At 38.0% G+C, this 23,773-nt stretch overlaps 1 long non-coding RNA gene across 4 annotated transcripts in view; it reads right to left on the reverse strand.

The window, feature by feature from the left end:
• The window catches only part of LOC122198627, a 136,003-nt gene extending 118,783 nt beyond the window's left edge, over positions 1-17,220 (reverse strand). For 2 of the 4 annotated variants that reach the window (XR_006193070.1, XR_006193069.1), the window contains exons 1-2: positions 16,761-17,123; positions 16,445-16,599 (exon numbers count right to left, since the gene is read on the reverse strand). This is a non-coding gene — a long non-coding RNA (uncharacterized LOC122198627). Of the gene's footprint in view, positions 1-11,685; positions 11,780-16,444; positions 16,600-16,760 lie in introns of all 4 variants that reach the window. The other 2 variants (XR_006193068.1, XR_006193067.1) reach the window with 2 other exon arrangements.
• Positions 17,221-23,773: the final 6,553 nt, after the last annotated feature.

Genomic DNA, 23,773 nt, shown 5'->3' on the forward strand with positions numbered 1-23,773 from the left:
AATAAATAAACGTTAAAAAAAAAAAAAAGAAAAAAAAAAGAAGAGGCTATAAAGAAGAAGAGGAAAAAAAGGAAAATGTGGCATATCTGATATTTGTTCATAGTATACAGCCTTATTAAAATATCTATATATAAATATAAATATAAGTACACACACTTACATACTATAATGGCGGTGTGTTATTGCCACAAGAACAGCACTGATCCAAAGAAAGAAAATAGAGAGTTCAGACACTTACCTGTGAACAGATATGTATTACAAAAGTGGCAACACAACCAATGGGCAAATGGCAGATGAATTAATAGATGGGGTTGGAAAAAATGGCACTACAGTAGATGAAGTGAGGTGAATGATGTAGGCACTATAATGTAGTATTAGACTACTACTGACATTCTGGCAATATATTAGGAGAATCATCTGCTTCCAGACCACACTTGACCATGGGAAACAGAAACCAGGGAAACCGAAGCCACGGATAAAGGAGGACTACCGCATATGGAGAAAAATATAATTGGAGCTCTGTCTTTGTGTTTTCAGGCTGCTCTAACAAGCCACGGACTAGGGGGAGTTATAAACAACAGAAATTTATTTCTCACAGTTCTGGAACCCAGGAAGCCTAAACAAGGAACTGGTGAGGTTCCATGTTCCAGTTCATAGATGGTCATGTTCTCACTGTGGAAGGGGTAAGAGAGCTCTTTGGTGTCTCCTTTAAAAGTCACTAATCCCATTCCTGAGGGCCCCTCCTCCTGACCTAATCACCTCCCAAAGACCACACCTCCTAATACCATCACACTGAGGGGTAGGATTTCAACATATGAATTGGGGAGGGTGATGAGGGACACAAACATTAAGTCTATAGAAATCCCCATCCACATCACATATAAATGTAGACTACAAATATATTAAGGACTCAAATATATAATGTGAAAATCATAGTTGATGATAATTAACATGGAAGAATAACTTGAGGACATGTTGGTCAGAAATGACTTCTTAAACAAACTCAAACTACACATGAAATTAGACATAAATAATTACATTGAATGTGAAGATTTTGCTCAAGGAAGAATGTCATAAATGAAGATCAGAGAAAAATGGAGGATTGGAAGTTTTCATTGTCTAAAACTATCAAGGTTCCAACATACAGACTGTGCTGAGAGAATCAAAATGGAAAACATAAATCCCAACTGAAAACTGGCCAAAATATATGCTCTGGGAATTTATAGAGGAGGTAGTCTAAAAAGCCAGCTAACATATGAGGAGATCTTCAAACCCATTAGTAACTTTTTAGAGTGCCCATTAAAACAATGAGATGTTATTATACCTCCAGACTGACAAAACGTAGCAAACTAGATAATTTCAAGTGTCTGCAGGCTTGTGGGAATGTGAGAATCCTCAGGAACTACAGGTAGGAACGGAGACTGGTGCAGACAGCAATGTGGTAATACTTATTTTCATTAATGATGTGTATCACCTGTAACCCAGCAACTTTGTTCGTATGTAAATGTCAAAGAGCTCCTCACATAGGTCCATAGAAACATGTAGCTTTGTGTGGAGGACGGAGGCTGCGGACATGGATGACACCACTGAGGAAATCAAGAGGGAACACATGGCAGATACCCATGTGACTATATTATAAAGTGACTATATTATATATAATATATATTATACTATATTATATATATAATATAGTATTATACAGTGACTATATAATATATATAACATATATTATAAATATTATATATACTATAATATATTATTATGCAGTGACTATATAATATATGTAACACGTATTATACTATATTATATGCACTATAATATGGTATATTATTATATATAATATATTATAATATTATAATATATTATAATATAATATATTATTATACAGTGACTATATAATATATGTGATATATATTATACATATTATATATACTATAATATATTATTATACAGTGACTATATAATCATAAAGAATATATATATTATATATACTATATATTATATTATTATACAGTGACTATACAATATATTATAATTATATAATTATACAGTGACTATATGGCTATATATATAGCCACAATGAAGTCTTAAACCATCCTTCTGAGTGAAAATGATAAGAACAAGAAAATAAATCTATTCTAGTACCATTGACATAAATTAAAAACAGATGCATGTGAAATAGTAATACATATTTTATAAGAGTGTAGGGGCAAAAAGATATACCTTATGATTGTCTTTTGTGGAGAAGGGTGTTGAACAATGAAAATAAAGGAAATGCATCAAGGAATAAAATAGAAGGCCCTTGTTCAGAGCCCTGTTGAGCATGTCCCATAAACAGGAATATGGTTAATTTAACTTCTTGTATAACTTTTTTAAATAGGAAGAAAAGAAATAATAGGACAAAAAAGAGATAAGAAACAAGAACATGAAAAGATGAGACTCAAACACAAAGAAATCTGGGATAGGAGTAATGTTCTCCCATGTGTTCCTCATGAAGGGATGCAGATTTCAGGCTTTTGATAAAACAAGTACAATGCCACACTTCCTTCCTGCCTCAAGCACTGACAATAAGGAAATTGAGACTTGCTTCATTTGAATAAAAATATCCTATGTCACTAATTTCCTTGCTGGCAATTATAAATTATAATAAACTCAATGATGATGGTATACTTTTTCTTATTTTTTTTTCAGAGCACAAGAATCATTACACAACTATAATAGAACTTTTAAGACTTTAAAACTGAGAGAATAGATGTGCTTGAACTATCTAGTCATTCATTCCTTAAACACACTTGTATTGAGGGCCTATGCTGTAATACATATGGCACAGAAATGTAATAAGAAAACAATACTCAGCAATGAATAAAGATGAACCCTTTCATATTATAAAATACAGATCATTAATAAAATATTTTTAATTTTGGGGGTGCCTAGGTGGCTCAGTCAGTGAAGCGTCTGACTTTGGCTCAGGCCATGATCTTACAGTTCGTGGGTTCGAGCCCCACGTCAGGCTCTACGCTGACAGCTCAGAGCCTGGAGCCTGCTTCAGATTCTGTGTTTCCCTCCCTTTCTGTCCCTCCCTTGCTCATGCTCTCTCTCTCTCTTTCAAAAATAAATGAAACATTAAAAAAAACATTTAAAATATTTTTAATTTTTGATTTGAAATTGTTATTCTTGATTCGTTAGACCATGTACATATATAGAATTTGCACAGTTTATATCATAATCCTGTCTCAATGCTGCATTGTAACTAGACCAAAATCAGCTTTGCAATCTGTCTTGTTTCCTTAAATGTACATAGTGCATATTAAGAATCTGCAGTGGGGAAATCCATTTGAAAAATAATCTCCTGACCATCTCGCCAAGCCTGGCATTTCTGGCCCTTATTAATCACCTCCCATAAATCTGGTCTTTGACACCACAGACAAATACAACTTTATTAGCTGCAAATCTATTTGGCGGTTTCTAAATGGCTTTCTCAGATTGCACTGCTCTCACAGTGCAAGGAGTCCTTTCATGTTGATTAAAATATTTGAGGGATACAAACAACAACAACAGAGTAACAGGAAATCCAGTCATTCCTTTCATCTTCCCAGTGGGAGCCAGTCAGTGTAACTTGACTTTCTTCAAACAAAACTCCCCTTTTTGTGGCTGAAGAAAGGCTTTGGCAAACACATATCCTTTGATATGATATGCACTTGACAAAAATCACAGAGCAAATCAAGCCCCTGCTTTGAAGAAAATGCTTATTAGAAACCTGAAGCTCTTAAGTGCACCAGGACTTAATACTGTTGCCAGCAACAGGAGGCCAAATGTGTCTGTGGCGTCAATGTAAAGTCAAGTCCAAAGGTATTGACTTCGGGGCTGCAGCTGCCACCTCATTCCTTAGTCTAATTGCAAGTATACCTTGAAGAATTGTTTAGTTTTCAAGTCCATTCTGGAATGTCAGTTCTGTATTTCATTCCAGTGAAGCGTACATTTCATTATTTAGCTAGAAAGGAATGTGAGAAAATCCTTGTTCTATAGCCTTTGCTTAATGTCCCAGGGCCTCCGGTAATATGCCGATTTCTTTTTCAAGTAGAAACTCAGGCCCTGAGGACAGAATGCTGAGGTATCCAGAGTCAAACTAGAATGTCAACATAAAGAGCTGGGGTTGGAAATCCTCATACACCTTCAGGATCCCACAGAAACAGATGGCACATTCAAATTCGGATAGTTTGAGGGCAGTTGAATAAAAAGATGTTACAAATGTATGAGAAGGGGTGGAAAACCCAGAAGGGATGACACAGTACCCCTGGCCTTTTAAGAGGTAGACAGTTAGCAACCCTAGGGCTGTAGGAGAGTGAGTGGTCACCAAAACCCAGACACAGATGGGCTGGGTGGGCTGCAGTCACCCTCAGCAACCCAACAAGAGAACAAGAGGAATAAATTCCCAGGCGCACCCTCCCCCCTATTCCCTATCTCCTATTCATTTTCCCTGCTGGCTTTACCTTAACCAGTGAACAGAAGGAAAGGGATCCAGGTGGCTGAGTCTCCACGGGTCAGCTTCCCAGGACCAGAAAAAGGTATATGTGGATCTGTAGGGCACACAGAACATAGCCAACAAGTACGCGACATCACTTCCCGCCGAAGTCACCCCTAAAGGCCAATGGCTCTTGGCAGGAGTACCAGAAAAACATCAGCCACCCTCTCGAAGTTTTGACCTCAGGTTAAAACTCCCAGATGCTTTGTGATCAAGCCATTTCATTTTCTAAGATGCAAATGTGAAAGTTAAGTCAAATTTGTAATTTAGTTAAAAAAAAATCAAGTAGATTCTTGTAATGACGTATATCCCCTCAAATACACAACTATGTTAGAATTATAGTATACTTCATTGAAATCACTATGACAAAGATACAGAAAAATATATGCAGAGATTAAATTATAAATATTTCCTGAAATAGCATATTGTCAGAATGGTTTTAACAAAATATTTTCTTTCTTGATTCAAGAAGTCATCACTCAAGAGAAAGTGTAGACAGAAACATTTTTCCCAGTAGCTCAGCTCCTGCTCATCTCTAGACATTTCTCTTTGACCCTTCAAGTCGAGCTTCTGTAGAAACAAACTCCTCTCTCCCCCGCAAGACTACTAACTCCCCCAAATGATGAGGTATGTGTATGTCTGTGTGTGTATACACACACTGAGGTTTTTACACAGTAAATGTTTAACGGAAATTGTTTATTAATTATTGGATAATTATGCTTTTTTAACATCCACTTTAATAGAACAATGGAATTTTGCATGAAAAATATAAATAAGAAGCATAGCCAAGAAGGTACTAACTCCTTTGCTACTCTTTAGGTGATCAGGATTTTGCAAGACTGAGTGCTGATTTACAAATGTGTTCACTCTCCTTAGTAGAGTAAATGTGGAATTTGATCCAAGAATCTTTATCAGTTAAATTAAAATAATAGTCTGTAAAGGAAATAAATGAATGCATTATTAACCTGTCACAAGCACTAAATGTCACAAAAGTAATCATAAATAATTAGGAGATAGTAAAACTGGCACATAAGGGAAGACTTCAGTTTAAAAGTATAGTGGTGGAAAGAGCAATAGCCAACAAGCAGGTGTTCCATGCCAAATCTGGGACCAATTACCTGTATGACCATAGACAGTTCCAAAGTGCCTGGGATATAAATGAAACAGGATGAGTCTTGAGTTGATGACTGCTAAGGTGGTGTAGTTAAATGGGAGTTCTAGGCCAACACTGTCCAATAAAAGCATAATGTGAGCCATATACACAACTTCAAATTTTCTAACAGCCACATTTTAAAAAGTAAAAAGAAGTAAGTGGGATTCATTTTTCTAACGTTTATTTATTTTTGAGAGAGAGCACGAGTGGGGGAGGTGCAGAGAGAGGGAGACAAAGGATCTGAAGCAGGCTCTGTGCTGACAGCAGAGAACCAGATGCCAGACGCGAACTTACGAACTGTGGTGAGATCATGTCCCCAGCCAAAGTCAGACGCTCAACCGACTGAGCCACCCAGGCAACACAAGTGGAACTCATTTTAAAATATATTTGATTGGGGCGCCTGCGTGGCTCAGTCGGTTAAGCTCTGACTTAGGCCCAGGTCATGATCTTGCGGTTCATGAGTTCGAGCCCTGCGTCAGGCTCTATGCTGACAGCTCAGAGCCCGGAGCCTGCTTCGAATCCTGTGTCTCCCTCTCTCTCTGCCCCTCCCCCACTCGTGCTCTGTCTCTCTCTCTCAAAAATAAAATATACATTAAAAAAATTTAAATATATTTGATTTAACTCATTATATGCAAGTATGATTATTTCAAGGTGTGTCTCTAGCCTAGAGTGCTGTAATGTGATGACCTGATCGGTCAACAGAGTCCTAGGCTATTCAGTTTACTTTCATGTATGTTAAAAATGTTGTCTATAATTAAGAAGTTAAAAGAAAAAAAGTCAAAAAACCTGTGTTGATCTCTTTCTGTGGCTCGATTTTTCCACCTATTTGTTGAGAGAAATATACCAGTTATTACATAATTTCTAAGGTCCCTTCTAATTTCCCTGTTTCTTTTTCCTTCTCCTAAGTATTCTCACTCTGGTTTTTCACTACTCTATGGAAAAATGTCGTTTAAAAAATTCCTTTATCCTCACAGAGATATGACCTGGAAATTACCATTGTTTGTGTATCTAAGGAATATTTGCGGATAAATGGTCATTTATTTGTAAAATAGGTTTTCTTCTGCTGCACGACCAAGTGGTAGTATAGGAGCTCCGTTTGTATTCACTACTGTTTTGTTCGTTCAGTTTTTTTTTTCTTTTCAGGTAATAAGATTTACCACTCAATCAGGGTGAGAGATGGGGATTGGGAACAGCCAAATTCATAACACAAATATAAATCCTAATCTATGTTCAAAAAGTGACTTTGAAGGAACAGAAATCAAAATACCTTAGGTATTTCTCACATCATTTGTAAAAATTTAGTCCAGTAATTTCATGGGTTTATTTCATTTGTACATTTGGCTTTCTTTTGGTACTGAGTTTTATAGTTGTATTTACAGAGACTCAGCCTCTTACCATTCAAAATAAAGTAAAAGTTAAAGTAGAAATTCCTATAAAAATCGAATGTGTGTAGTTAAAAATATCCATCTTTATGACAAAACAAATGATTTAATTTTAATTGAATTGTTTTGATGGCTTGCCGACCCACTCTCTCATCCTAGCTCAATATTTAGGTCAAGCTCACCAATAACAATGCCCCTGGTATCATTTTGAAGAAAGGCTTTAGGTGTCTCTTTCCTTTATGAATCTCAACTAGAAGGAAATTGCATATTGGACCAATTTTAAGAGATCTAGAAGATTGCTTGCAATATTTAAGAGGTTAACTACCAAAAAAGATCCCTGCAATTTTTTTGATAAGAAACTATTTGGGGTACACTTACGTGATCATTTTAAGTTTTGAAAACCAATTTTCTTGCAATTATTTAGGGATCAATTTTACATTTCTAAAGTCTATAGAAATATCTACTGAGTTAAATGGTACATTTCTGTTGAGACTTTTCTCCCCAGTTATGGTGCAAGCCTGGGATAGACATAGAATTACATCCGGTCCTTAGAATGTGAAGTAAGATGTTTTTGTACCAGGTACTCTATTTACCTCCTTCAGTTATGAGTTTAAAAATGTGGTTGGTCTTTTTTTTTTTTTTTGGTAGCTTTAATAATGTGGGTTATAGGTGAGAGTTCAGTGTATATGAGGGAATCCTATAAAAAAAATTCATAGCTTGAAATAAGACACATATATATATTTTCTATAAGTGCCTTCACTATTACTCCCATGAGAGAAAAATTAATTAGGGAGATTTTTTTGGACAAACAAAAAAATCATTACCATAAATCAATTGTTTCTTTATGGTTTTCTTCATTTAATCAGCTTGTCTGGTCTTTATTACCTGTGAGGTTCCAGTCATCTCATTCTACAACATTCATGAAAATAAAGATCCATTTTCCTTAATGGGACTAAAAAAAATCTATTGGCATTAACAGGAACAGAAGTCTTTATGCAGTTATGGGAATAAAGGTTGGTTCTCAATTATGGGAATAAAGGATTGTTCCCCTAAACTGGCAGTTCTGAAACACAGCAGAAGGAGAAAAGGTAAGAAAAGAGTGAACTGAATAAGAAAAGAATTGCATTATTAGCAATACTCTAAGCACACATTTCTAGTTACCCGATGATTAAAATATTTAAAGATGCAAATGTAATTTAATTAATTCAGGAAGCGACTTTTCCTCCCTCTAATTTATCCTCAAGGGTCTCAGTGTTTTATCACACAAGCTCAGCATTTGTGGCTCCTGGTCTGGCAGAAAGTTTTCCTACAGAATATTTTTCACAAACGGAAGCCATGGGGAAGACTGAAAATCCTTGATGTAACATGGAGCTCTGTGCTCTCTGTGTAACAAATCAGCTGCCCCAACACTGGAACAACTTCAGGCCTCATATGTCCTGGCCGCAGCCATCTGCCAAGGGAACACTTTTGTGGATGAAATGCCAACGTTTCTGCAAGAGTCAAGACTCTCTGGTAATATTTCGACTTGTGTGATTAATAAGAACCCGTGTCAGGAAAAAACGACTGGCGATGGTAACTCCCGGTGTCACACCTACAGAGAACATCCGGTTGTTCTAACAAGACGAGTCGGATATAAAATGAGGTGTGCCTTTCAAGACCCAACTTTAAGCGTGATCCACTATGGTCCACAAACCCATGATTACATATATATTCAAAGTATTCACAAAATGGACTCACTACATCTTTAATAGTTCTTCCCACTTTCCCCTACACATCTTTGCCTTTTCAGACATAAATCTTCCTCGTTGTTGCCAAGACATAGCTGAACATCTCTTCCCAACACATCCTCTGCTTTTCATTTCAGGGGATGGAATGTCTTGATATTTCAAAACGAAAGGCAAAATCCAATTTTCTGAAGCCAATTACGACAGATGTAATCTACATGAAATTACTCACATATCTAAACTCCCATGGTCTCTTCCACTTATTTGGCACTTAAGTGCTTCCTTTAAAGTTCAATTTGTTTTATGTGTCACTTCTAGTTGCCACTCACAACTGTAGTGTCATCCTTTCACAGCACTAGCATCTGCTTAATTCATCTTTGTACCCCCTCCCCCAACACCTAGTACATTGCCAGGTCCCCATGTGGCATTTAATAGAGGTTGAATGGATTTTATAAATGAAGAAAGGGAGGTGGTGAGAATTAGTATGGTCCTCAATATTGAAATTATTCCTTGGTGAAAATTCTGAAACTAAAATGCAGATTTCCCCCTTGTGAATTTAGAGCTCTTTCTAGCAACTAATGTTGTTTTCCAACACTACACAACTTTTCCTATGCATGGTTCAATTCTAATTCCCAATTCCAAAATGAGATAATTAATGCTGCCATTGATAAGTGATGTCATTTATTTTTGATGTGATATAAACAAGACTTCTAAACTGTCAGAGCAGGGGCACCTGTGTGGCTCAGTCGGTTGAGCATCGGACTTAGGCACAGGTCATAATCTTGCCTTTCATGAGTTCCCCGTACATGGGGCTTACGGCTGTCGATGGGAATCCTCTCGGATCCTCTGTCCCCCTCTCTTGGCCCCTCCCCCACTTGCGCTCTCTCAAAAATAAATAAACATTTAAAAAATAAAAATCTATAATCTGTTACAGCAGAATGAAGGAGGAAGAATAACTGACCGTGAAAAACAATTGTTCGTCTATAGCCATTTCATTACTTCAATAGCGTTAGAAGATAATGAACAAGGCGTGATGCAGAATAGATGGCAATACGCAGGTAGTAGTGCAGTCGAGAGGAAATAACAGCAATATCAAAAGGACAAGAAAAATTACTGGCATCGCATCCAGTTACCCAACAAACAGGTAGTAAGGATCTACTGCCTGCCAGTTAATGTGATAAACAATTACAGAATAAAAATGTTGACTTCTCTCTCAAGGATCTCTGGTAGGAAAGACAACATCTCATAAATAAGTATAAATAATAATAAATAAAATGGATAAATCATGAAGGAGATTTAAAGAGCTTTGCTTGGGGGTGGGAGTAGCAGGGGAGAGACGTGGCTAGCCACCCAGGCAACTTGTTCTCACTGCATTGCCTAATTTAATACAGCACCCGCCTCTCTGTGGGCACTTAATGACTATCAGTTGGCAAATGGATAAATGCCAGTGGTTGGGGCAAAGAGAAGAGTGTGTTATCATCCCGGTTGCCCAGCAAACTGGTGTGGCTTCTGGGGGGTCCTCCTCAGCTGTGATAGCTATACAGTGACTCCCAGTGGTCACAAGTTGAACCTGATCTTTGATCATAGTCTAACAAGCATGTAATTTAGTATAGTATCACACACACACACACACACACACACACACACACACACACACATTACATAGTTGAGTATAGTTAACTAAAGCCATCACCCTTGTTTACAAACTTTGGTATTCATTCTGCTTAAAAGTGAAAAGTGTTCTGTGAAGCACAATGATGCGTGCTAGATGAACAATAAATTCCTTCCCAATTCTGAAAGCCAGATTCAGTTGTTTTAAATTAACTTTCTAATATGGTCCGGTATGGTGTTAAACTTAACATGATACAGAACAAATAGAAAAGACATTTATTATGAGAAATAAACAATGTTGTCTCCCAGCTAATGGAAATGCCCTCCTCAGGGAAGAACATGCAATATTTCTTTGAGTTCTGTCTAAAAATTTTTCTCCACTCAGAACAATTATTAGTTTGATAAAAGCTCCAACTTGTCCCAATTACTTATAAACCATGTGCCTTCTCCTTTTGCATAAAGAAAAAGAACAATAGATCATTATATTCTGGGGTATCACTATGTGGGTATTTCCAATGATGTTTAATATTTCTTTACCAATAAAAATAGCCATACAGTAGGTCATTGTGGTATATCAGTATTTACTGAGTTCCGTTCAGAACAGCTCAAAAAGCACCATCAGTGTCAACTACATGTGAAACATTATGATAAGTACTAGGAAAAAAAAACAAAACACACATACAGCCCCTGGCTAAGACCTTACAGTGTAGTGGGCAAAAAGGACCTCGCTATCTCCCAGAAGCAGAGGAAACAAGAAGAAAAAGAGAAACTGGCAGTTAGATAAGGCATTATAGTTATGTCACTCTCATATGTGGCTCCCACATGTATGGCTCCCACATGTCACACCCCAAACGCAGGCATTCTGTGAGCAACTGTCATCTTCAGTCCCATTCATAAAGGTTTTGGGAAGACCCTGACCTATGATTCTGCTGTGGTCCGCCATCCTCCTGCCCCTGCATATTAAATTTTAGATGAAGGCTCTGAATCCACATCAGACAGAAGAGAAAAGAGACAGCTAAGGGAAAAGAACAGTTAAGCTATATACTGAAATCCCTTGAGAAATGTCCTGTCAAGAGTGCAGCTAGAAAACTCAAACTGCAAGAAGCTGTATGTTACCATGTAAGTATCCAAGGAGATTCTTCTATCCCCAAGTGAAAAAGCATTGCATGAAATCAAATCGTAACACCGTCCTGAAACTGGACACCTGAGTGATATATATGGACATCTGTTCATGAAGGCTGACCCCTGGCGGTATAAATTGATTGTTGCAGGGAGAACAGTCCAAAAGATTACCTTGAAAAACAGAGCTCACTCCTCTTCAAAATGTAGTGATATATACTTTCATAAGCATGGACATTCTAAGTGAGATGTGTGGCCATACTGTCATCTATGAAAATAAATAAAAATAGCAATATAATCTACAAAATTTATTATGAAGGGGAAAACAATTTAACAGAGAAAAGACCTATCTAGAATCAATGGGACTACCTCCTTTAAATGACTAGATATATGTTATTCTCTGTCACCTCTAGTATTGTCACCACACATGTGTCTCTATGAGACAACATTCTCAAAGTCTTCATAACTGGTTGCAAATGCCTTATAACAAGTATTCTTTTCAACTTTTAAACTTTATTTAGATGAATTTTGACATGCCACAGAACAGCCTAGGCTACATTATGAGCACATCATTTAAAAAGTAATTTGTAATTTCTATGTAATAAAAAACCAAAACATATATCATTGATGTGTTAACTAAAAAACGTAAAATAATGTGACAGCACCAGTTAAAATGAAGAGCAACTCATTTCATATACATTATGTGCTCTTTTTTATAATGAAACAAAAAATTACATATGAAAGTCAAAATTATATTTAGGTTTAAGGAAAGACGAGAAAAAAGTAAGTAAATGGTTTTATACATCTAAAACTAGAAGTGAATGGCCTTTTCTCCACCATCAATGTTGAACGTAGATTAACTTAGATAATTCTTGTTATAATTAAGGAGTTTGGAGACAAAAGCCACCTGTAGAGGCCAAATAAGAGGTCTTGTATGTATTTTCTTTTTCTTCTAGATGTTCTTTTTTCCATTTTTAAAAAATTTTTTAATGTTGATTTATTTTTGAGAGAGAGACAGAATGTGATCAGGGAGAGGCAGAGAGAGAGAAGGAGACAAAGAATCTGAAGCAGGTTCCAAGCTCTGAGCTGTCAGCACAACTCATGAACCGTGAGATCATGACCTGATCTGAGGTCAGACACTTAACCAACTGAACCACCCAATGGCCCCTCTTCCATTTTTTTCTACTGGCATGCCATGGAGAAATTGCAAGAACCTCTATATGTTAGACAACCTTTATCTTTTTTCTTCTCAAAGATTACTATTTCTATTTTTTGCTTTTCTACCATCCCTCCTAGATAAGTCTGTGAATCATCTTTGAGGAAGCAGGATGAGATAGCTACCCAAAGTACGAGTGCCTAAAGACTTACGTGTTGTGTATTTCCATCTACTTTTAGGCTCTTGCTAGCCTCATATTAGAAAAAAAAATACCATTATGGCAAATGACAATTTATAGGCCATCTGGAAATAGTTCCACCATGAGAACATAGACTCCTATGTACTGCAGTCCGTGTAAATAGTAAAGGAACCATGAATTGTTAACTATGCGAAGTGTATACATACCACAGAAAATTAAAATCAAAAGAAATGAAACAAATGAATGCAAACCACTTTTAGAATAGTGGAGTTAACCTGAAATGGATCTCTAAATTCAGGAATTCTTGAGGACAACCCATCAAGAAACTCCTAAATGATATGGCTTCTTCAAAACTTGATGTCCTACAGAGTAAACTTTTAAATTTAAATTTAATTTAATCTTTTTAAATTTTCCCTCCTTCTCCACAACCAAAACCCCAGTAACAAAAGAAAACTAACAAACAAGCAGAAAGACACAAAGTCTTCCTAAAGAAAATAAGGAATTCGATCAAAAGCACAGAGACCAAGCCAATAAATGCTTGTTTATGGCACTCCATATCCTTCCCATTAGAACAACCCAGAACATTTTAGACACTCAAGCTGTAAGGTTTTGCAGTTTTGCACCTTCCTTTTATTATTTACATGTAATTAGAGAACCAATAACAGTAATTCTGAGTAGAATGACCAAAACCTATATCAGAATGGAAGTTGGGGAATTAGTTTCAGATAAATATATATTTTCAGAAAAGTTTATAACAGACTACAATTTCCAGATCATTTGCACTACATTAAAATTCATATTCAGATTGTTTTGCAACCTGTGTTCTTCTTAAATAACTTATCTTTTAACATGCTTTAAAAACTATCTAAAATCCCATGCACACATTTCTCTTTTTTATGTTTATTTATTTTTGAGAGTGAGAGAGGGCGGGGGAGGGGCAGAGAGAGAGGGAGATACAGAAAGTGAAGCAGGCTCCAGGCTCTGAGCTGTCAGCACAGAGTCTGACGTGGGCCTCGAACTCACAAACTGTGAGATCACGACCTGAGCCGAAGTCGGACACTTAAACGACTGAGCCACCCAGGTCCCATGCATACATTTCTAAGCTTTCTCCAGTTATTGTCAGCCACTCCTCCTCTGAACAGTAGGAGCCAACATGCAAGGTGTGGGACTCAACAACTAAAGCCTCTTCCTTCTCTTTGAAACTGCTTAGTGACAGTCATGTCTGTTTATCAAAGAAATTTGTTCTCACACTTTCTGCTCTTTCTCTCTTACATCAGTGTTTTGAGAATCTAATGTAGTCCAATATTCTCAGCACACAAATCTCTATAAATAAAGCTGTAATTCAGTTGCAAACACACTAAAGCTTGAGACCATCAATCAAAGAAAAGACACACAAAACCAAGCACAAATTCCCATGTCAGCACAAAAGTAAAATCTTCAGATGCAACAAAGGAGTGAAAACCTAAAAAAGAAGAGGGACCCTTATTCCAATGTCCCAATTGCTAATCCCATTTCAGTCTTTTTTGTTGTTGTTGCGTTTTTTTAAAAACATATTCTTGGGGCGTCTGGGTGGCTTTGTTGGTTAAGCGGCCAACTTTGGCTCAGGTCACGATCTCACGGTTTGTGCTTTCGAGCCCAGAGTCAGGCTCTGTGCTGACAGCTCAGAGCCTAGAGCCCGCTTCTGATTCTGTGCCTCCCTCCTTCTCTGCTCCTCCCCCACTCATGCTCTATCTGTCTCTATCTCTCAAAAATAAAAAATAAACATTAAAAAAAAACATATTCTTTCCTTGTATTAAAGTTGTGTCAACGATCTATCACAACAAAGAGATCCAGATGGAAAAACCAAAATTGGTCTCCAATTCACACTACAGAATGGACCAGAGGGCTTAGGTTTAATCACCACTACTACATAAATAAGTCTCTTAGGTGCCCTTGCATTCTCCAGTTGAAAAAATCTTCAATTTCAACATGTGGAAGATTCAGCCGCGCTGGGCTGTTATTTGTAATAGGTCTTGCCCTCTCTCTCTCCTGCAATACTCCATAGAGTGATGAGCAAATGTATTCCCCTTACAGTTAAAGAGTTTGGAAATTAAACCTATCTACCCAGAGGTAGATAAGTAAAATCTCACTTTATGAAAGCTTTCCAGATGTCTTTACATCCGCTTCTTTCCCTTGAGGCAAAGAAGAACTAAAGAGAGAAACCCTGAGACTTTAAATAATTCTCTTTTTGTCTGGCAGTTCTTCCTACACAAGTCAGGGTCTGCATACGATGCTGTAGCTGCTTTGGCAGCCTGATGTTCACAGTCACGTGCATACCGCGAAGCCTCAAACATTTTGTTTCTTCTAAGCTCAACAACCACCACTGAATGTAAACTTAGTTGCTGCGACACGGGAAAGCATAACAGGCAGAGAAATTTCAATTAAACAAACTATGCTCTTTTCCAAACACTCCCTAAGGCCAGATCCTCGGGATTAGTCAAACGTAAATGTCATTTCAATCACTCTAAATATGTCACTAACACATACAAAAATCTAAAGTAGTCATCTTTTTTTTTTTTTTTCCAAGCTGAATGACCTATCAATAATAATACCTTAGAGTTACTTAAACCCCCGTCTCCAAGGATCTCAATGTTCTATCTACCCTCTGACACTCAAGACTTAGGTAGGATACAGGCAGAGTTCATACTGTTGATGCTTAGGCAACAGCACTTAGAAATCAAGTAGCAACCAAGAAGAGTGAGGCGAGAGTGAATCCAATAACACGAACGGAATGAGAAAGTGAATGTGATGTATTAAGTAGAGGAGACAAGTGAGCTAGGCAAGAGCCAGCACACTTGAGCAAGCAGCATGGGTTGACAGAAGTCTTTTTCCACTGGCTAACAGGAAGGCTGTGTTCCCATCGCTCAGATGGGTCACGCAGATAACCTCAGTAGTATTTGAAGTTTTGGGTCGTGAAGACAAACAATAAATTTAATTCCAACCTTTATTTCCTCTTCACTAATACTCAGCATGATGTCTTTCTTAAAGCATAGGATAAATCTATGTTTTAATTTCATTTGGAATGTATTGGTGACTCTTGGGTGCAAAAATAATGGTGATAAACACAATTTATCCAATTTTAAAGCAAGAATGGTTACTGGAGCTTACTTTTCCCAATCCTCCCATCCGTAAAAAGAAAACTGAGACTCAAATGGTTGACACGACTTGTTCCACACTATATTAAGAATAAGAAAAGGAATTAAGACTAGACCTTAGATCTACTGGTTTTATGTCCTTTTTCCTATTCCATGTGGTCACTCATAAACAAAGCCCGCCTTTTTGAGTTTATTATTTCCTCCACTGTGATATCAGGCAGTGAAGGATCAAGAAATAATTAAAAGCGAAACACTTAGAAAGAGGAAAATATCAATAAACAAATTCTGACTTTCTGGGTACAATGGAGAAATTCATTCCAGTATCTAGGGAATATTACCAGTTAATATCTATTACCCTTTATTATAAAACATCATTCTTCCTGATTCTCACATTTAGACAAGTAAAACATTCCACAGACATGAAATTTGTTATTTGGAACAAACCTTTCGAGGTTATCCTAATTTTATGTCTTGTAACTCCTTTGTGTCACGTAAGAAACTTGAGACTTTGTCCAAATGTTTCCCCTTTCCAAAGTAGGAGGTTCTTCTCTCTCTCTCTTTCTTTTTTAATTGAAGATCTTTGTTAACAGGTGCTTGTACTTGGTTGACATTTTGGGGAAAAAAAATCAAGTTGTAAATTTTTATTACAAATTAAAAGTGTGGTTCTTTAAGAAAAAAGAGAGAGAGAGAAAGAAAAAAAGAAAAAGAAAACAATCGCAACTTGCCCAGACTCGAAACAACGTAAAAACTTCAGCCCCACCTTGCTTAGCATCTGGAGCCGAGGAATTTTCTCCCGTGGAGGCTGCTTTTGTCTTTTTGCCTTCTTGCGGTTTGGGGTGTTCTGGGCCTCGGGTGTGGTAAGTGAAGAGGTGTTGGTACTGATGAGGAGGTGGCTGTTCAAGTCCGTGCTATCTCCTCTCCTTGGTCTCGTCGCCTTGACATTGCTTGTCGCGTTCACTGCCTTTGTCCCTAGGCTCTTCGGTCAGCAGGGCCCCTGCAGAACGGTGGTCTAGGGCCTCGGGGGCCGATTCCACCTGGCTCGGCTGCGCCCTGCTGTCCGCACCGCGCATCACTTCTCCCCGCACTGGAGGGCCCGAGCGCTGGGCTGGCGCTCGGGGGGTAGGGTGGCGCTGTCGGGTCTGGCCTCCAGTCCCTCACTTTCCCACTCTCGCTCCTCTCATCTTTCTGCCGATAACTGGTGCAGGTAATGGCGCCCGTATCCCCCGCAAGGTGGCCGGCGTCTGTGACGCTTCCGGTCGGCTGCACGTTTCCTGCCTTGCCCTGGAACTGCACCTGCAGCATTGGCTGCCCCGCCCCCGCTGCGCCCACAACTTCAAGTCCTGCCCTGCGAAGGTGCTTCCCTGGGGCTGTTCTTTGGGGCCGTCTGCTCTACAAATCCATCTTCCTCAGTGGCATTCCTGTTGATGAGACCATATCCATTTGTTACCTTGAGCCATTTTCGGGTTCCCCAACTCTCCCTCGAGGTAAGCCCGTAGTTCCCGCCACAGGAACCCGCATAGCGAGGCTCCCGCCACCGCTCCCAGCGCCGCAGCGGGTAGTGCGGGGCCTAGTGTCCCAGCGCTGAGGCCGCGAGGCGGGGCTGCCGGGCTCCACCTCGCTGACCGGGTGTATCGTGATGGTGACCCGCGCCTGCCGTGGCCCCGCTCCTCCCGGGTGTGCGGATAACTAACTAGGCCTGCGGGGGGAAGTGGGGCTGCCCAGAGCTCTCGGCCCTCCGCTCCTGTTCCAGCCACCAATTCAATTGTGCAAAAAACCTCTGTTTTTAATTTAATTTAATTAATTTATTTATTTTTTTAATACTTATTTGCGAGCAGGGGAAGAACAGAGAGAGAGAGAGAGAGAGCGAGAGAGAGAATCCCAAGCAGGCTCCACGCTGCCAGCACAGAGCCCCCGCCAGGCTCAACCAGCCTACAAACCATCAGGCCATGACCTGAGCCAGAATCAAACAGTGGAATGCTTAATGGACAGAGCCACCCAGGTGCCCCACAACAAGTTTCTTAAATGACTACCACACTGGAACAATGTCCTAAAAATAATGTCTCATTTCATTCTTCAGAATTTGTACTAAGTTGGAAATGAACTGTGATTTAGGAAAGGAAGATGAGTGGGTTTTAACTAATAAGGGCTATTAGCTGTCAAAACCTATATTGTGTTATAAACAAGGGCCCTGCCATATTAATTTTTGTATTGGATAGTGGGAAGCCTTTAAGGCAATTAGTTTTTTGTAATATTGAACCCAATTCTGATAAGACATATCCTATAATTTCTGTTTTCAGTTCAACCTGTATTAAAACCTTCAAGTAAAACAGGATTTCTAACTCCAACTGTGAGTGTTTTGCCTTGAAACATATACTGAATTTAAAATCACATTCAGTACTTGAGCCTTCTAGGTACAGTATGTAAATTTTATTTTTCAAGAAAACATGGAATGGATGTTCCAACATAATGAATCAAATGCAAATTTTTCTGTTGAGAATACATATGTGAATTTTAGAGACATTATGGTTTCCCTGGGGCACATTTATTATAGTTTTTGAGACCTAGAAATTTGCAGTGTCTTACATTATAAGGGAAGAGGAGACATAACTGGTTTTATTTCTTACTACTGGGTAAAATAGTTTTCTAAGCTCTGTGTAAACACAGTATCTTTCTAACAGCATATTTTGCTTTTCTGATAATGTATTTTTGCAAACAAAGCCTTTAAGGATAATAGGTTCTCCAGACTGCGAATGGAAAGTAGGCTTGATGTCTGACTTGAAAGTGGCTATGATAAAAGGTCAGCAGACATCATCAATATCTGATGATTTCTCATCAGTGCCTCACAAGGCAATTTCAATCCAACAAATATTTATTGACAGCTTATTCCGTAGTGAGTCAAATCCAACTCTGGGTTGTTATCAGTTTCTGTTCATATGCTCTAATAAACAAATTCTGAAATAGCCCAATGGTGGAGACGCCTGATCTAGGCAGAGAAGGGAGCAATCATAGTAACTAAATCTGACTTCTCACACCAAAATAGGGACAATGAAGACCCTTCCACTTTTAAAGGATCCTACAGAGCAAATTTGGTTCACTGTCAACATGCAGGATTATGTTATACCAGTTGGCATAAAGTAAAAGATTTTATTTCAGATTTTTGGTTTCATGTGTTCTTTCGGATGTTTGGCATTCATTCATGGCAACAGTGCTTGTAAAAAAAAAAATACTGAAGTTCTTCTTTCTTCTTAAAGATTTTGCCATGTTCTACATTTTGAAAACAAACTCAATGAAAACATCAGCAAAAATCTTGCTGTTTCCATTGAAAAGACATAAAGAGCTAATGAGCAGTTTCTCTTGTGTGCTCAAGGATCTTGAAACAAGAATGCATTTCACAAATGGAAAAGAGAGTGAACAAGAAGAAAGGAACAAAAGTGAAACCCAAGAAAGCCTAATCACCCATCTCATGTCAAGTTCTTATTAAGTGAACAATTCATGGAAATGAGAACTTGATGGTGGCCAAATTCCCATTGTATATGAGTATTTAAGTGGATAGAACACTGGATTAATGAAGAGGCTGCTTTATCAGTCATTTGGGCATGAGAAAGTCTTTTTGTTGAAATACATTGACTAACCAAATAGCAACTAAGAGCCTCTCTGTGCAAGCTATAACTGGATATTCGTTTTTTTAAGAAAAAATGCCTTAAAAACAGGAGTGAAAATAGTGTGAACACAGAGCTCAAATTATAAGTACTGTATAAATTTATCTCTATGCCTCCTACTAAGGTAGCCAAAAAAGCCCACAGGAAACAAAATTGAACAAGAAACATCAAATCATGTTCAAAATTGAACGTCAGCTAACCTGTAGGCTCCAGAGATGAAGTACATAGCATACTATTTTAGTTTGACACTTATTTGAAGTATTGCTATATTGTCCAATGGTAAGTCAGTTATTCACCATATGGTGATTTTTCTACAAATAATTGCCATTTTCCATATTATGTTTTAAAGTGTTTACAGTGAAAATGAATATTTCTGACATATGAGTTTGTACTCGGAGAGACAAGCCATAGCCTGGAAAACATGTGAATGATCAATAAAATTCTATGTATGATGATCTAATTTGTTAAATGAATCCCAAAGGAAGTCAATAATGTTTTCTTCCTTAAATATGGCTTTCTCTGGAAAAGTACTTTAACATTAATCCAAGGCCTTTGAAAGTTCCAAACGTAGGGCAAATAAATACATTGAATGCAACAAAAATACATTATTTTTAATTTTTTCCAAGAAGTTTTCTTGAATTTTACTGTCTCACACTATACTACTCTGGACCACATTTGGTTGAGCGGAGTTATAATATTGGAAATAATCATCAAACCAAATCATAGCTACAATGCATAGCCAGATGTGGAATTGTCTCAGTGTGAGATGTCGGAGAAGCATAGTCTATTCCATGCTAAAATTTTTTAAATATCTATTGAATACCAATCCCGAGCAAGTCTTTGATTTATGTTCTATACAAACTATATAAAACTCAAAGCCAGTAGGGAGCCTGGGTGGTTCAATTGGTTAAGCATCAGACTTCAACTCAGGTCATGATCTCGCGGTTCATAGGTTTGAGCCCCGCTGGGCTCTGTGCTGACAGTTCGGAGCCTGGAGTCTGCTTTGGATTCTTTGTCTCCCTCTATCTGTGCCCCTCCCCCACTTGTGCTCTGTCTTTCTCTCAAAAATAAAATAGAACATTAAAAAAAGAAAAATAAATCAAACCAAAAGTTTTGACCTTGAGGACCTTACATTTTAATGTGAAGGGTGTTCATAACTGTTAGGAGAACTATACACTCTGTGACAGAGGCAATTATTACTAGTCCCAAAAAAGACTGGCCCTTTATACAGTATGAAGATCTTGAGATGCGTGGTTACAGGACTTGGGATAAAATTAGCCCAGATGAGGGGAAACAGGCAAAATCTGCATCCCTTGAATGAACCTGGCTTTCAGAGACTATATATAAGTACACAGAGAACATAATGGATGGCAAATGGCAAATGGCAAAATGGACAGACACAATAGTAGTGTTTATTGTGATCTAGGACATCAACAAAATATATTCAAAGATTACATGCAGAAAAGAAAAAGAATTCATCTGAATCCAGTACCCTTCACAGGAAACAATTGCCAGAAACATGTAGGCAAGAAGTACCCAGCATCCGGTCAACCGGTATCCATGGGTAGATGGTCTCCCAAAGACCTAATGCCCTGAGGACACAGGTGAGACTGGGGAAGACAAAAAGTAGGAAGGAGCCATTCCCACTTGGATAATCTGAAAGGGCTTCAAGAGGAAGGCATTTTTTTTAACTGAGACATGATTTAAGGTTTCAGACAGGTAATAATTTTGAGAAGAACATGTAAGTGCCCATAAAAATCAGGTGTGTCAGAAATATATTTTCAGCACAGGGGATCGGTTGCTGCAGGCCAGAGAAGGGGTGAGAATAATGCAGACACATCAGCTAGGTAGCTGGAAGCCAAGGAAGTCGTGTGAGTTGCAGGGTACACAGAGCTGGCAGGTGCACAGGCAGCCCGTATGGTTGGGAGATTTATTGTTATAAACAAAGTAGTAAATTGATTGAGCAAATAACTCTGTGTGTGTGTATGTGTGTGTGTGTGTGTGTGTGTGCACGACTACACGGGTGTATGGAGAGGGAGAAGCAGAGACAGAGAAAACAGGGAGCAGATTTCTCACTGTCAGAGAAGGGATTTACAAACATGGACAGAGAAGAAGAGAAGTCTTCAGAAGAGTTTAAATAAGAGATACTAGCATGAACTCATTTTTTTACAATATTCAGATACATAAAGAGAATACAGAGATATGTACATACAGGTGTATGAATATATGTACATGTATTTCCTAGTTCTGTTTTCTGAGAGGTACTTAAAGCAATGCTATCCCAAAAGCTATGAAGTACTAAGTACTTAGTACATAAAGTACTAAGATCTTTGTTTCTGAATACCATCCTTCATTAAAAAGAATCAGAGTTTGTGGCACCTGGGCGGCTCAATAGGTTAAGGGACCAACTCTTGGTTTCAGCTCAGGTCGTGATCTCAGTGTTTGATGGGTTCAAGCCCTGCATGGGGCTCTGCACTGATAGCAAGGAACCTGCTTGGGATTCTCTCTCTCCCTCTCTCTCTCTCTCTCTGCCCCTCCCCTACTCACACACATGCTCTCTCTCTCTCTCTCTCTCTCTTTCTCTCAAAATAAATAAGTAAACATTAAAAAAAAAAAGAATCAGAACTTTTTGGAAAGTGACTGATTCCAGGGGTAGAGGGAGGCAAAAACCAGATAAGCCTCAGACATCTCATTATGCCAAAGAGTAAAAAAATACAAAAACAAATGAGTTCTTTTGAAGGGGCCACCAGATAAGCCTCAGACATCTCATTATGCCAAAGAGTAAAAAAATACAAAAACAAATGAGTTCTTTTGAAGGGGCCACATCTATTACAATTTACATCAGAATAAATAACAAGAGTAATGGATTTCTAACTCACTGAACAAAATAGGAATTTGTAATTCCATATATAATAAGGTGGAAAGTAATAAAAATAAAATCCATATAATATAAACAAGTAATAATTAATAAAAAGGAAAATCTCTCTACTACAATAAAATGATAACTAATAAATGAAGACAATTAGAATATCACCCATTTGACAACCATTATAGATTGATGGCTAATTCAGGAGAAAGTCATCAATGGATGCTAAGGCTGGTCGACATTTTGGTAAGTAACAAGTCAGTAATGTAATAGCAGAATTTCTCCTTGCAGAAAACTAATAAATTACAAAGGGGAAAGTAGAGATTCCTGGAATATTCTGTCTTGACCAAGTGATTAATATCACCAGTGGTAGGACAACTTCATTGATATGCCTACATTCTCAAGAATTGAGAAGAGCGCTGTGTTATTTCTTCCAAGAATGCAAGGCTTGACTACAGTTAAGAGAAAGCATCATTTGGACTCATGTTGAGGATCAGATTATCAAAGTCCTAAGAGGCCAGGAAACATTGAGGAATTTTTCCAGACTCAACAAAACTGAAAGGATATGACAACTAAGGGAAACACAGGTTTCTAGATCACAAAGGAAAAAGCAACATTGTTGGAGACATTGGTGAAATTTAAATGCTGTCTGTAGATTGGAAGATAGTATTTTTTCATTGTTGATTTCCTAATATGGGGGTCAGTGTGAAGGTTCTGTAAGAGAGTGTCCCTGTGTTGGAGAAGTAGATATTGGAATATTTAGAGGTAATGGGGCATCACAATTGCAATTTGCTCTCAAATGGTTCGACAAATGACAGTGGATGTATACATAGAGCAAGAAAGGCTGATAAAACACAGACTGAATCTGAGAAAATATGATGAGGGAGTTCTTTGAACTATTCTTGCAAGTTTTCTATAGGTTTGAAATAACTTCAAAATAAATTTTAAAAAAAAACATGACTTTATAAAATCACTTCAAAATAAAGTTTAAAAAAAAACATGACTTTATAAACTATTACTCAATTTCATTTCTATGTTGAGTCACATTTCACTGAAATGATGGAAAATGAATCACAGTAAATTCTAGGTTTTCCCTTCTCCAGGGATGTGTCTAACCTGGTGAGGATGGATGGATGGGAAGACAGAGTTGGTGTCAGGGCATGAAGGAGTCTGACCTCCTAGGTTTGAGTCATCCTACCAGGCTTGCCTGGACTGAGGAATTCTTCACCCCACCTAACTCTCTCATCT

This window comes from Panthera leo, chromosome C2 (assembly GCF_018350215.1).
Source record: "Panthera leo isolate Ple1 chromosome C2, P.leo_Ple1_pat1.1, whole genome shotgun sequence".
Classification (NCBI taxonomy): Eukaryota; Metazoa; Chordata; class Mammalia; order Carnivora; family Felidae; genus Panthera; species Panthera leo.